This window comes from Podarcis tiliguerta (assembly GCF_965153285.1).
Source record: "Podarcis tiliguerta genome assembly, chromosome: 1".
In the NCBI taxonomy this organism is placed as follows: domain Eukaryota; kingdom Metazoa; phylum Chordata; class Lepidosauria; order Squamata; family Lacertidae; genus Podarcis; species Podarcis tiliguerta.
In genome coordinates, this window is record NC_139534.1 from 37,424,719 (window position 1) to 37,439,223 (window position 14,505).

General features: G+C 44.1%; 1 protein-coding gene across 4 annotated transcripts in view; it reads left to right on the forward strand.

The window, feature by feature from the left end:
• Positions 1–8,078: 8,078 nt before the first annotated feature.
• The window catches only part of GTDC1 (glycosyltransferase like domain containing 1), a 199,273-nt gene continuing 192,846 nt past the window's right edge, over positions 8,079–14,505 (forward strand). For all 4 annotated transcript variants that reach the window (XM_083411100.1, XM_083411096.1, XM_083411101.1 and 1 more), the window contains exon 1: positions 8,079–10,267. The gene's annotated coding sequence lies outside the window, so the exon portion shown is untranslated. The remainder of the gene's footprint in view (positions 10,268–14,505) is intronic.

The following is a 14,505-nucleotide window of genomic DNA, read 5'->3' on the forward strand; positions in this document are numbered from 1 at the left end:
TCGTATTTTATAAAAATTCCCGACATAAAAATTATGAGCATTGATAGACTTCAGTCTTAAACCTTGGCTGTTGGCTCCCCAACACTCCGCTTGCCACTTAATGCGATCCAGATGATGTGATGTGCTCAATTGTTACTATGGTTGTTTGCTGAGAAATATCATGGTGCCAGGGAGAAAAACAAGATCATCATCCACCCTTGGCTGACACTTCTGAAAAGCAGACTTCCCTCATACTTTGAAGGTGGTACCCATGAGGCCATTCGCTTCTCCCAGCTGCCCTATCCCACTTTGTGTAGTTTTGGACTGGTACTCTTAATATGTAGTATTTCTTAATAAAGCTATGGGATTTTGTAGATTCCAAGTGATGGAGGTCCAGTAGGTTTCTTGCCATCTCCTCCCCATCAGTTACCACTGGAGATCATGGATGCCACTTCTTTGGCTATCAATGCACACATAGGTAGCTAATTTCTTAATGCAGATATAAAAGGGAAGTTGATTCTACCTTTTGCTTTATCCCTAGGGATGGTTAACCTTAGTTCTGTTGAAGACCACATTCTCTTGGGACCAATCTGTTGGGGGCTGCATAGCGTGGTGATCAAGGTTTGTGCCAAAAGTGGACTGGGCCTCCATTGCTCTCTTTCTCATCCCCCCATATGCCCCCTACACCTTCCTCTCCCTCTAACACTAAGCATCTATCAATGCTTCAACAAGAGAAAATACCCCGTTTGCTGCTAAAAAAGGAAAGGAGAAAGTCTGATAATATCAAAATTGGTTTCCTTTCTGGAAGATTTATGTTCAAAGTTGTTTGTTTCCTTTTAGTTCTGAAGCCCCATAATAATGGTAGAATTAGATCGGGGGGGGGGGGGGAGAGAGAGAAAAGCCAGAGAAAAGCTTTAAACAAAACAAAGCAAAGTCCCTCAAACAATTACATCATTTCTGGATCCTGTTCTTTAAAAAATCGCTCTGGCTGATTCATACCTATGTTGTGATTGTTCCATGCCACATGATTCCAAGCAAATGTTGGTATCTTAATCTGGCACTCTCTGGTATAGTCCCTGCGGTGTGCCCTGAGTTTCTAACATGAAAGGTTCTTTTTCCGATACAGGCTCCATGTCCACACCCATCATATGGCCAAAGGGCTTGAGTGGCATGTCATGTGATGCCATGTGAGCATCCCTCTGAAGCTCTTGGATGCAGTCCAGCATCTCTTGCTGGCATAGGTTAATGAGATCTTCCTTCCTCCCTGCTTTCAGTTCCAAAATTATCTTGACACATTTTATTTCAAAGAGCCTTTCTAGACTGCCTTTCGGCCTTAACAAGGACACCTAAAACATTTTACCACGCTAAAAAAAACCAACCCTAATGAAACTACTATAATAAATTAAACCTTAAAACTACAGAGAGAGCAAAGAGTTAAAAATTCAGTATCCCAATTAAGATATGTTGAAAGCCAGGTGCATTTTAAGAAATCACAACTAAAAAAATCATAAATGATGGGACTAGTATAACTTTTATTGGGGGGGGGGGCACAATTCCAAAACTAGGGAACTCCATTGCGCAAGGATTTAGTCTTGCAGAACAGGAAATCTCTCCTCTCTTCCTCCCCATCACCCATGTGTCTTCTAAATCTGTTTTGGGGGTTCCCCTTAATCCACCAGAGCAGATTTGGGAGATGGCACTGGGCACACACAGCAGCAGGGGGAGGGACGTAAATTCCCTTGTGCAAGCATAAATCCTTATACTAACGGGACGAGTGCATTGAATACTTCTGCCCCAAAATGGCCCTCTCTTCTGTTGCCATCAATAAAATGTGGAAGTTGTAGGGGAAATAACGCTAAAGAAAACAGGGCAAGCCTATCGAGAAATAGCCATCTACCAGTTAGTCAGGAACACAGTGCTTCACTGCTTGCTACCAGGGATACATTATGCGGTCTGCCACAAACAAGGCAAATAAGATTATTTAATTCTAAAGCAGGTAAATTTGATGTGTAGTTGACATAGTTCCATGTTCTGACTTCCTGGTTTCCATCAACATTCAGGAGGCCACATTTTGCACCTGCTGAAGTTTCCCCAAGTATCTTCAAAGGATGTAAAACAGGTGGAAATATGGTGTGCAGATGGTGTTGCTGCAACATTGTGCTGTGAGGATGAAAGAATAGGGGTAGCATGTTTAAGGGGACAATCCAAACTCTACTTACCTGGGAGTAAACCTCAGTGAATTCAGTATGGCTTACATCCAAATAGATGTGGTTAGGATTGTCCTGTAGGGCAAGATCTCCTAGCTCTGTTGCAGAGATTCCCATGCTATGGGAGGATTATAGGTTTGGCTCCTGTTTAGAAAGATGCTTCACTATGCACCTAAGGACCACATCTTACACAACTTTTTTGAACTCACACACCATCAAGTGAATCATTTACCATTGTCCCTTTGTAGATTCACGGAGTTGGTGTTTGGGATTATTGCAAAAAATGTGGCATTTGCTTACTTATTTATTTATCTTCAGACAAACCACTGCCTGAAAACCACCTGTGCTTTTTCTTAGACGGAACAAAGTGTGCTTAACATCCTAAAGTATAAATTCCTCAGTGAGGTGGGCCAAGATCCATGAGACAGACTCAATTGATAATTAAATTACTGGTCGTTAAATAGGTAAATACGTCAGTGGTTCATTAATAACTGTATTTTTCCATTCTCGTGAGCTTACAAGTCAGTTCACCAGAGATGGGGTATTTCTGGCTGTCCAATCCTGAATTGGTAACACTAATTGAAAACAAGCAGAAAATTGTTACAAGTAATGTCGTGGGAAGAGATTCCCCCCTTTTTTAATATACCAAATGTACAAGACTAATAATAGCCCTTGAGATTTATAGACCTACATTTACCTATTGAAAGGTTATGTGGCTACAAGTTCTTTCTTTTTCTTTTTTTTTAAACCACCCACAAAAGTGGTAGATAAAAGTTACTGGAGGAGCTGACAAAACAAGGTGACTGGGCTATGCAATGAGGGAAGCATTCAATATTGATAAATAATGTGCAGCAGTAGGGGGAGAGGAATTTGCTGTTGCCACTTAGGGGGAAAATGCAGTTGATTTAGCAAAAACATTAGCTTGGGGTGGAGCACATTTCTGGGGGGACACAAGCCACATTCCACTGGTGGAAAGCTATCAATAGACCACATCTCCCCAACTCTCGGGAGCAAATTTTTGTGTTGGGAGGGGTGGCTGTAGGAGGGAGGAAGAAGAGAAGTTTTGCATGTGCTACATAGAACCTAACCCTAATATTTATTCAATCAGGTGACATATGTAATAGAAAGCAGGGTTGCCAACTGATTAAATATTAATCAGATAGCTGCTCCTTTTAAGCTGTACCATCATAGTTAATCACAATTAATTATAACTTTCTAATACATGATTTAATATATTATCTATCTATACCTTCATGGACATAATGACAAACCCTCACTTCAGTATATCTATTTTTTAGAGGATAATGATGGATGGACAGTGGTCATCTGATGAGTGATATTCCCCCTAATAAAACCAGAGGCAAACTATCTTTAGAAAAGGAAACAATTTCAAATCTCATCAGTATTGTAGAAGACATACTTGCATTCATTTGAATTCCAGTTTCCTACGGGCTTTATTCGTAAAAGAACTGAAAGGGAACCGTTACAACCATTAGCTTGGGCTATAAATTAGAAACCCATATTTACATTTCTTTTCTCAACTCCAACACAAGGTGGGCACATTTGTGCTGCCTGTAAGATGGTGTGTCTTTCAGTCACAACACACTGATTAATCACAGCAAGACTTTAATCTGTGATTAAAGATTTAGTTGATTAATCATCCAGATTAAAACAGGAAGTTCTAATTGAAAGTAATGCCATGCATACTGTAACATTACAATGTATGGTCAGGATGCATGGATGTTACGTTCTGCACCATCCGTATTGTCCTCCAACAATGGTGGAGCTGCCCCAAAGCATTTCCGCTTCATGCCTCCCCACATGTTAGGTGTAATATTGATAAGCTGCTATAGAACGTACATTATCTCTGATATGTGCAAAGGGTTTATGCCAAAGCTACCACTACTGTGGGTGTTTGTGCATGCGGAAAGGAGCAAATAATAATAATAATAATAATAATAATAATAATAATAATAATAATTTATTTATACCCTGCCCATCTGGCTGGGTTTCCCCAGCCACTCTGGTTGGCTTCCAACACTTAAACTTCACAAGTGGAAATTGTGGTGTTGCCACCAGGGAAATTTTTTCTCAAGCGGCCTCACCCTTTGTGCATAATGGTGAGACCAGACCTGAGATCATTAAAGAGGAGAGTACAGATGATTAAAATGCATGAACAAGAACAACTCCTCAAGACTTTTCAGTTCAGAGAGCACAAAACTGACGGATATATCATGCCACAAATTGTGCAGAAATGGAAAGGCGTTGTTTATTATTTTACTTGTTACAAGGAGCAAACCAGGAATCATGTTTAAAACAACATCAGCAAGAAGGAGCACTTTTTCGCAGAATGCACAGCTGACCCCCTATAGCACATAATGCCATGATGTGTTATAAAGGCCATCGTTCAATACATCTTTCTTCCCAGGCTCTCCACACACCTCTTACTGACAGAAGCTGTGAGTTAACAGATTATTGTAGAATTGCTTTTTATGCCCCTCAAAACAACCAGTGCTGTGATTATCTGTGACAAGGTTGTTGACCTGTAGGTCTATCTCAACTAGTAAGACTATTTCATATGAGTTACCTGCTTCAACCTGATCTGAGCATCTAGAGGTGAAAGAGAATGTTGTTCTCTATTAGGGTTGCCGGCAACTTCTAATTTTTAAAGGATCAGCCATTCTTCCGGAGCGTCACAGTTCGACAGAATCTAAGTTGTGCCATCTGTTTGAGAATTCTACAGATCTGCAGATCACCTAACTTGTCAATGCTGAGAGAACATCACTAACTAACCTACACCAGACTTTTACCCCTTGACTTTCCTAAACTCAGTTCCCAGATATACACGTTATTCTATGATGTGACATTTAGTTATAATTTCAGTTTCTGTAAGGGTGTATAACAGGGGTCCCCAACTTTTGGGAGCCTGGGATCACATTTGGAAATCTAAGAAACTGTTTTGGGCATCACAAAATACCTATTTCAAAGAAGAAAAATTGGCGAATCTCAGAATAATCTCTCCAAATAAGTGTCAAAACACCACACTCCCAAAGTAAACAAACCACAGGCCAAAAAACCTAGGAAAGAGCAGGCAACACTCCTTTGCAAATATGTAACCTCCTTTCAACTGATCAACTAAAAAATTCCCCAAACCCCTCAATTAGTAAAAAAGAGAGAGTCTGAAGGTGTGCTGAGCATGTACAGTATAAGTTTGTAGAAAGAAAGCCACTATGATCCTCAGCACAGTCTCCACAAATTGTTCATTAAAACCATGGCTGTATAAGACAGAGGTTTTCAATCTTTTTGAGTCCATGGCTCCCTTGACCAACTACATTATTTCTGCGGCACCCCTGTGGTGCTCAGGAGCCCAGCTATGTCACCCCTTGTCTGTAGAGCCAGCAGCCTCTCGTCCTTTTCCAAACACCCTCCCTTGTGGAGTGTTTCCCCTGCCTCCTATCTCCCCTCTCCTTGGGAGTCCTCCGGGCTGCCACTCCTAGTCTCTGAGCTGCCCACCCTGCCCAAAGAGGTGTGTCTCTTCACACTGCCCCACAGGGGCCTGGAAAACACCCCCTGGCCAAGCCCAGACACACCATTTACCTGGGGAGCTCGTGGCCAGGGCTGCTGCAACAAACAGCTATGCAAGCCTTTGGGAGGCAGAGACACGAGAGGGCATCAGAGGAGGAGGGAAAGAAAGAGGGACGGAGGCCAGTGTTGCCCGCGGCACCCTGACCATCATGCAAGGCATCCCAAGGTGCCATGGCACACTGGTTGAAAACCATGGGTATAGGACATAAAGAGTAGAATTACATGTGGGCAACATGTTATTTTTCATTTTTTATCTGTTCAGAGACACTTTTACATGTGGACGATAAAGCACTGTGGAGCAGTATGCAACCCAGTGGCTGTTGGTGCCCACTGATACTGGCAAGGCAGAAGGCGGGCATGCCAATAGTGGGTGGAGCCAGAGCCAATGACTGGCAGAGCCAAGTGATTCGATTTTTCTCCCCATCCTCCTCCACACTGAGTCCCACTAGGACGAAGCTGAGACTAAGGAGGAGGATGCTGACAGCTAGTCCCACCCACTGGAATGGTTGTAAGTAAAAATTGGGGGTAAGGGCAGAGTGAGGTTACTTGCATAGTGCTCTGTTGGCCCCCACAGACCAGCTTCCACTCAGACTATAACTACGCATTGGAAATTGGGAGTTCATATACTTTCTAAGTTATGGTTATATCAGAAAGGTAACTCCTTTTGTTTGTTGTCCTAGGTGCTTTAAGCCTGATCCAAAGCAAAAGATCCATAACTCATTTACAAATTCTACACACCATGGAACTTGTAAATACAGTTGTACCTCAGGTTAAGTACTTAATTCGTTCCGGAGGTCCGTTCTTAACCTGAAACTGTTCTTAACCTGAAGCACCACTTTAGCTAATGGGGCCTCCTGCTGCCGCCGAGCCGCCAGAGCAGGATTTCTGTTCTCATCCTGAAGCAAAGTCCTTAACGTGAGGTACTATTTCTGGGTTAGCGGAGTCTGTGACCTGAAGCATATGTAACCTGAAGCGTATGTAACCCGAGGTACCACTGTAAAGGTTATTTATTGTAGTCATCAAATATTTTCTGCCTTTTCCTGGTAAAATTCCCCAAGGCTACTAGTGAACTGCATTCACAAGGTGGCACTTGAAAGTTTATGGTATATTGTCATATATGAAGGGGTTTGTTTTTCACATAGGATGCTCCTCAACCTCAGAATTCAGATTTCAAAGTTTCCAGCAGTCCCTGAAGCACACTGAACTGTGTGACATCAGAGCAGCTAAGCCAATGGCAGCCAGAAGGGTCACAACTTGCTTGCCAATATGGGCTGTTGTAGAACACCTGAGTAGATCAACCAATGGCATCAAGGGAGCCACAGCAAGCAGGGGAAACAGAAGGAAATAAGGAGCAACAGCAAGGGGAGACTCACGAGGGCTGTTCAGGACCATTTGAGAAAGGCTTAATGGTGTAGCCCTTCATATGGTTGATATGTAAGCAATTGGACCATGAAGTCCTGGGTGGCTTGTGGACGAAATGTTCTGACACGCTTCCAAGAAGGCCAAGAAATAATTGAATTCCTATACTTTAGTCCATCTCACTCCTCCTCTACTGTCATTGCTCTTCGGGGGATACACCCATCTCCAGAACAGCGTGGCTGGATCTAGGACAGATCCGGTGATTTGCCATGAAGAAAGAAGTAATGAAAGCACTCATTAGAGGGAACCCTATTAGACCAGGAAATTTTTTAATCCCTGTCACACAGTGGTAAAATGTTGCCAGCCTGAAACTCTTAAATCAAAAGCACTTTCTGAGTGTAAAGAGGAGTGACTCCTTTCTGCAGCTTCCTTGGTACCATCCCTCTGCCATAATGCTGAGGCCTTTTGCTTTCTTTAAATGCAGGGGTCTAACTAATTACTGGCAGGAAGTGCTCTTTTTTTATTTCATTGGTATGCAAATTAACAGAAGTAGAAAAATATTCTAAAGAAACTGTTACAATATCTGTCCGCAGCCTGATGGCCAATTAGAAAATGGTATTGTATCAAGCCTTATGGCTGCAAACTGTTCTCACTTGAATGGCTTGAAGTTGAGTTTTCATGGGGGCTGTGGCTACTAGGCCTCTTAGAAGGAGGGGAAAGGTATTTCAAGTGAGGAATTCTAAATTAAGAAACATTTTCTGATTAAGCCAAAAAGAAAAGAAACAAAGAAAGGAAAAAACTAACTTGAGGATTTGCCTGTTTTATACTTACCACCAGTAAGCTCTGCAAAACACACACACACACACACACACACACACAAACACCTCACAAAACTTTATTTAGCCAACTTATAGGGTATCCTCAGAAGTTAGGACCAGGATTGTGTGATACATGTCACTTTATTCTGCAGACACATTCCAAATAAAGGTAGAGACACTGAAAAGCATCTGTGTTGTATATATTAATGGGACGAAAGTATACAGAATTTCCTCTGGAGGGTTGCATCCAACATCTGGCTTTCCAGTGGTGTAAACAGTATAAAGAAAGCTTAAAGATTTTTATAATGGATGGTTGCAAAGGGCTACATACTGTGAATACAATATATTGTTTTCATACAATTATTCCGTACTTCCTGCTTCCACTTAAAAACTTGCAAGAACTCCCAATCTTGTGATATTTTGGCGCTTCTGCTTGCAGAGGACAGTGGGAAGCAGAGAAGCACATGAGAAAGAGGAGGAATAATGAGCAAGCAGCTTCCTGAGCCAATCAAAGGGAGTTTGAGGCGGTTTGTTTCCTTATAGTACCCAGTAATATATGCAAATATATAATATTCTGGATGTAGAATTTTTTTATGACATAAATTATTTGTGACATTTACCTTCCACAACCACCCATGGTTCCCTTTTTGCAATCCGTTCTTGCTTTCTGCAGTAGTCAAACATGCATCTCTAGTGTTTACTAAATATATCTAATGTTTACGCCACACCAGAATCAATTTTCTGTTCCTTATGGTGTCACAGGACCCTATGATGTTTTCAATAATTTGTAATAACCTAGAGTGGCATTCAACTAAGCTTTACTCAGAGCAGACTCTTTGAAGTTAATGAACATGATTTAAGTTAGGTTCATGAGTTTCAACAGGTTTACTTTGAGTAAAACTTAGTTGAATGCCACCCAAAGTACAGTAGTACCTTGGTTTACGAACTTAATCCGTTTCAGAAGTCCGTTCTTAAACCAAGGCGTGCTTTCCCATAGCAGCAGGGGACTCAGTTTACAAATGGAACACACTCAACAGGAAGCAGAACATGTTCTTATTCCAAGGCAAAGTTCACAAACCAAAACACCTACTTCCGGGTTTGCAGCGTTCTTAATCCAAGTTGTTCATAAACTAAGCTGTTCTTAAACCAAGGTACCACTGTTTTCACTTAGGAATTCGAATTAGCAGGGTTTGCAAAAAACAGAATAAGTAATGTTTTACATTACCTAGAAACAGAGTTAGGAAGAGCAGAAACTCTTTTTTGCCATCTTTTAAGGGTTATTGGGGTAGGGTGGACACCTATTAAATTTCTTCTATAGGCTTTTTTTCTGTTCCAGTGGGGGTATTTTAAAATAGCTTGTCTATGTGAACCACACAGCCAAGTCATGGACCTTTTGAAAATTTTGATATGTCTGTGGTAGCTTTTGGTACGTTAATGGTGTGACGGACTTCTGTGGTGGGTTATGCAGACCCCTTGAGGTCTCCGACCACCGACTGGGAACCACTGGTCTATGCTGACCGGTAGTGGCTTTTCAGGATTTCAGACAGGGCACATTCCCAGTTTTACCTGGTGATCTCAGGATTAAACCTGGGGCCTTTTGCATGCAAAACTGATGCTCTACCAACTGAGCTATGGCCCTGTCTTGTGGAGAAACATGCAGGTGTCCTTAAAGGATGGGTGTACTTTTGAAGATTGTGGGATTTCCCTGGGGAGCGGGCGCGGCGGGGGAATCGCTCTCTAAATGAATGTTCATCGGTGCTGAAGACTATGTGCTCTATGTACGGATTAGCGGCGATGACAAAAGCCAAGCCGGGTTTTGCGCGCCCTGTTTCATTAACACGAAAGGATCGTGTACACGTCTCGCCGTGAATTAGCCAGCTTGGGTTGTGATCTTACACAGGAAGCCCTATTATAGAGCGGATAGTTCTAAAATAGTTCTAAAATATACGATGCCTCTCCCCAGTGAGTTCGTCCACGTCCCTCCTCCCTCTACCAAGTATGCCCAACTAAGTCTGTCCTAAACCTACTTCCTTGGAAGTAAACCCCGCTGAAGCCAAGGGGGCTTACTTCTGAGTAAACGCGGCTCGGTGCACTGGAGAAGGCCAGCCGGGGCCAACGCGCCGGCGCACCTGCAACGCGGGTTGCTCGGAGGCGCCGCGCGTAAAAGGGAGAAGCCGAGTTGCAGCTGCTGCTGCTGCTTCGCCCGGGCCGACTCTTCCTCCCTTCCGCGTCGGGGCGGAGAGCGAGCGGGAGGCGGAGCCGGGGAGGCCGCGCGTTGCTGCCGCCGCCGGCCTCCAGGAGGGGACCAACGAGGAGGAGGTGAGTTTCCCCCCCCCCCTCTGGGTGGGGTGAAGAGCCAAGGCCGCGCGAAGAGCCGAGCGGGGCGGGAAGGGGAAGGGCGCCGGGCTCCGGGCGCGCTGGCCGCCTCGGCGCCGCAGCTGCACACAGCAAGGCGGGCAGGCGAGAGAGCCGAGCAGCGGGCCCAGGGCGCGCGCAGGCCGGCGGGCTGCATAGAGCCGCCTTGGCGCGGCCGGGGACGGGCTGGAGGCGGGGGCACGTTGCTTGGGCGGCCCCCTCGGCGCTGGCGAATATGCATATGAAAGGAGAGCGAGGGAGGCGGCGGCGGCGGCGCGGGGGGAAACGCCAGCCTCCCCGGAGGCGCCTCTCCTCTGCCAAGACCTGCAGGGACCCCTGTCGTCGGGCCCAGCAGTTACTGACGGGCCGAATATCCGAGGTCTGCGGAGCGCCCGCGAGGCTCCCAAGCCAAGCTCCCTCCCCGAGAAACCTCACTCTTCTGCCCCTTACCGGGCACGAAGCCTCTTCGTGGGCTTCGAGGCGCGGACGTCTGCTGCATTCAGCCATGAAGCAGGCTTAAGTTGCAAGAAGGAAAAGAGTGTTCCGGAGCACGTGCAGAGTGCCTTTCCGTGTTAAGCACCAACACCCACATACTACGAGGCTTCCTGGCAAGCTCGAGGTTTAACCGCTCATTTTAGAAATAAAAAGCATTGCGAGGGGGCGGGCATTGAAGGACAATAAACCTCCGCAGTGGAAAGCGGTGGTGAGTTTTTATGGGGAGGGAGAGTAGCTTTGAGTGGGAGAGCACCTGCTTTGTATAGTGAAGGGTCCAGGTAGACCCTCTTGCAGATCCGTAAAGGGCTGGGCAGCTTCCAGCTTCTGAGGCCCCTAGTAGTATTAGTAGTAGACATCATTATTATAGTAGTAATAATAATATAGTAAGAGGAGGACACACAAAAGTAAGTTGCCAAAAAGGAGTGAGTGGATTGTTTATATAAACAACTAGTCTGAAGACACATTCATCGCTGTCCAATCTTGTGCTGTCAGAACTGATACATTTTTACTAAAATGACAAAATCTGTGTCCGTTGACAAACACACATACACACACTACCAAATCACATCTCTTAACTTGCTAAAAAAATTCAGCTCTAAGCTGAGAGTGGGTGTCACATTTTGGTGTGATGTGCATAGTCGCAAAACTTCTCAAATGCCAAAAAAATTACAAGTGTCGAAATGTGAGTTCTCCTTTGAGCTTGAGGCCTAGACCAAATGGCCCTCTTGGCTCACTCTCTGCTTGGTTCTGGTCTAAAATTCAACCCAGGTGCATCCAGTTAGAAGGATCAGGTAGTAGTGGGTGATGGGTAAGACCCGAATAAGACTCTGGAAAGCAGGAGCCAGTCACAGTGCTTGCTGAGCTTGAGAAATGGTCTGGGCTGTTAAGGCAGCTTCCTGCTTACTGTTTATGTAGTAGAAGAAACCAAACACTGCTGCCCCAAGCTTTCTCATGCTGGGGTTTCTTAGGACATTTTAAAGGGCATTTGCTGAAGGTTTCAGTTTTTTAAATTCATGGAGATTCTCCTTTTACCAGTTAGTAGTAGGCACAGATTCCTGTAGACAGAATGCAGAACATAGGTAAAGGTAAAGGGACCCTGACCGTTAAGTTCAGTCGCGGACGACTCTGGGGTTGCGGCGCTCATCTTGCTTTACTGGCTGAGGGAGCCGGCGTACAGCTTCCGGATCATGTGGCCAGCATGACTAAGCTGCTTCTGGCGAACCAGAGCAGCGCACAGAAACATGGTTTAGCTTCCTGCTGGAGCAGTACCTGTTTATCTACATGCACTTGCTTTTGAACTGCTAGGTTGGCAGGAGCAGGGACCGAGCAACAGGAGCTCACCCCGTCACGGGGATTCGAACCGCCGACCTTCTGATCGGCAAGCCGTAGGCTCTGTGGTTTAGACCACAGCGCCACCCACATCCCTTTGAGAACCTCTGTAGACCAGCCCAAAATGGTGTGGTGGAGTTGAATTCTAAAAGATTCTATTCCGTTGGGAACTGATGAGACAAAATCTGGTCTGCTTGGGTAAGAGGGTTGAATATTCAGCATTTTGCATGTGGCGGAGCAGAAATGTGATTGCTGGTTTGCAACTCAGCACAACAAAGTTGCTGAAAGTGAACTGGGAGGTGGGTAAAGTACACATGCAACTTGCAAGTTTAAAGTTTGTTGGCACAGTCCCAGTGCCATTTCTCAGCAAATAGCAAATGCACAGACCCATTGATTCCATAGCCACAATATTCTATGTTGAGGCATCCTGATTCAGAGCTTTAAATCTGCTTTCTTTGTTAAAGGCTCTCATGTAAATTTATGTGGATGCATGTTGTTGGGCAGGTAATAAATATTAGTGGGCCTTCAGATAATAGTTCTTGTGTGCGTTATTTTGGAGATTATCCTGTCATGTATCTTATGACATGGAGGAAGTGCCCTTCGGAGTGGGAACTAAGAGGCTGCTGACCCAAACGGAAACGGAACAGCCGTAGAAGCCCTGCTCACTTGACATAAGATGTATTCATGCATAGGAGTGGGATTATAAACACACCTCCCATCCATGTATTCCTACACAAGTATAACAGACCTATGCGTAGACCTGGGACACTACAAAATGCATAGAGAGATCCCACATACATTCAAGTAGTGCAGGTGGAGGTTCTGTTCACAACTTGGGATGGATGAGGAGTGTGGAGAGCTGATACAATTCATTATGCCCCCCCCCCCAAAGCTGGATATGTTGCATGAATAGGGGAAGAAGAATGCACATTTTTATTATTTGTAATGCTTTGTTGAAGGAAATAAAGACTGAAAACTGCAAAATGGGTTGTGCTCTGAATGCTGGTGATTCAGTACCATAGTTTGGCTTAGGAAACACAGTCCATAAAATGGATTAGTTCTTACATTGTGTTTTCTGATAAGGAGACCTTGTCTCAAGCCATGCATAGTTGACGTGATGACCACATGAAGTTACAGTTTGTTCCCAAGATGCGTATTAGGAAGCAGATACCCTCAGCTGCCTTCTGTGAATCCTTTAAATTCCGCCCCCCTACAAATAATACTTTTTATGTTTGAGTTAATGTGAATATTAGCCCTAGGTTTGTTTCGTTTTGGGAAAGGGGGGGCAGAGAAATGTTATGGAGGAATCTTCTGCTTGCACTCAAGATGTTGGGAGGGTTCTTGTAGGTCCACCATCTAGTTTGATGCAGGAAACCCAGAGCTAGAATAACCACAACAGATACACCCTCTGCTTGAAAACTTCAAATGCGGAGGAACCCACCACTCCTCTAGGTAATTGGTGCCATTACTGAATTGCTATAACTGTCAGGATCTTTCTGTTAATGCTTAACCAAAGCCTACCCCCTTGTAACTCAAACCCCTGTAGATCTTGTTCTGCCGTCTGGAGCATCCGAGAACAATGGTTTGCCCTCTTTTATTTGACAGCCTTCAGGTATTTGAGGAGTACTATCATGTCATTCCTCAGTCGTCTGCAGGCTATAATCATGTGCATGTGGTTGTGCAACTGGACATAAATCAGCTAGCTTTGGCCATACAAGTAAAAAAACAAAACAACCCCTCTTAAAATGAATCCATATTGAGGGGAGTGTCTCTGTTTCAACTGAGTGATACTTGGCAAGTGTGCACAGATCTGTTAACACATAACACTGTGACAATGGGAAAAGCAGACTGGAGGGAAATATTTGAGGTGTAAATATATGCACTTTCTTCAAGGGAAGAGGGGTGGCGTTTGGAAGTTTCTATCCTGCACATAAATAGTTCTTGGATGCTAACCACACATTGTTGGCTTCGATCTTAGCGCAGTGGTCAAGAATAAAGGAGAAGCAGATTGCAGCCTAGTGTATTTCAGTGGCTTGGTATAATTCAATAGAGCTGTTTTATTGGACTCTATTAACCTGGTTAACCTTAAGCCTTAGCCATGACAGGAGTTTCATATAAGAACCCATATGTAAAGTGCAATATTGAATTTTAATTAGAGCTTTCAAGACATGAAGTGGAATGAATTCTACCCAATTCTTCCTCACTTCTAATGTACATTTCTTCTCTTAGAGAAGCTTAGGCTTGATAAAATACTGTGTAGTGGGGAGAAAGTATATTTTCACGTGTCTGCATAATTTTAGTTAGTTTGGAAAATCACAATGAGAACAAATTCATTTGTAAAAGTTGATCTCGGATTTATGTTCCATTTCAGTTTGCGA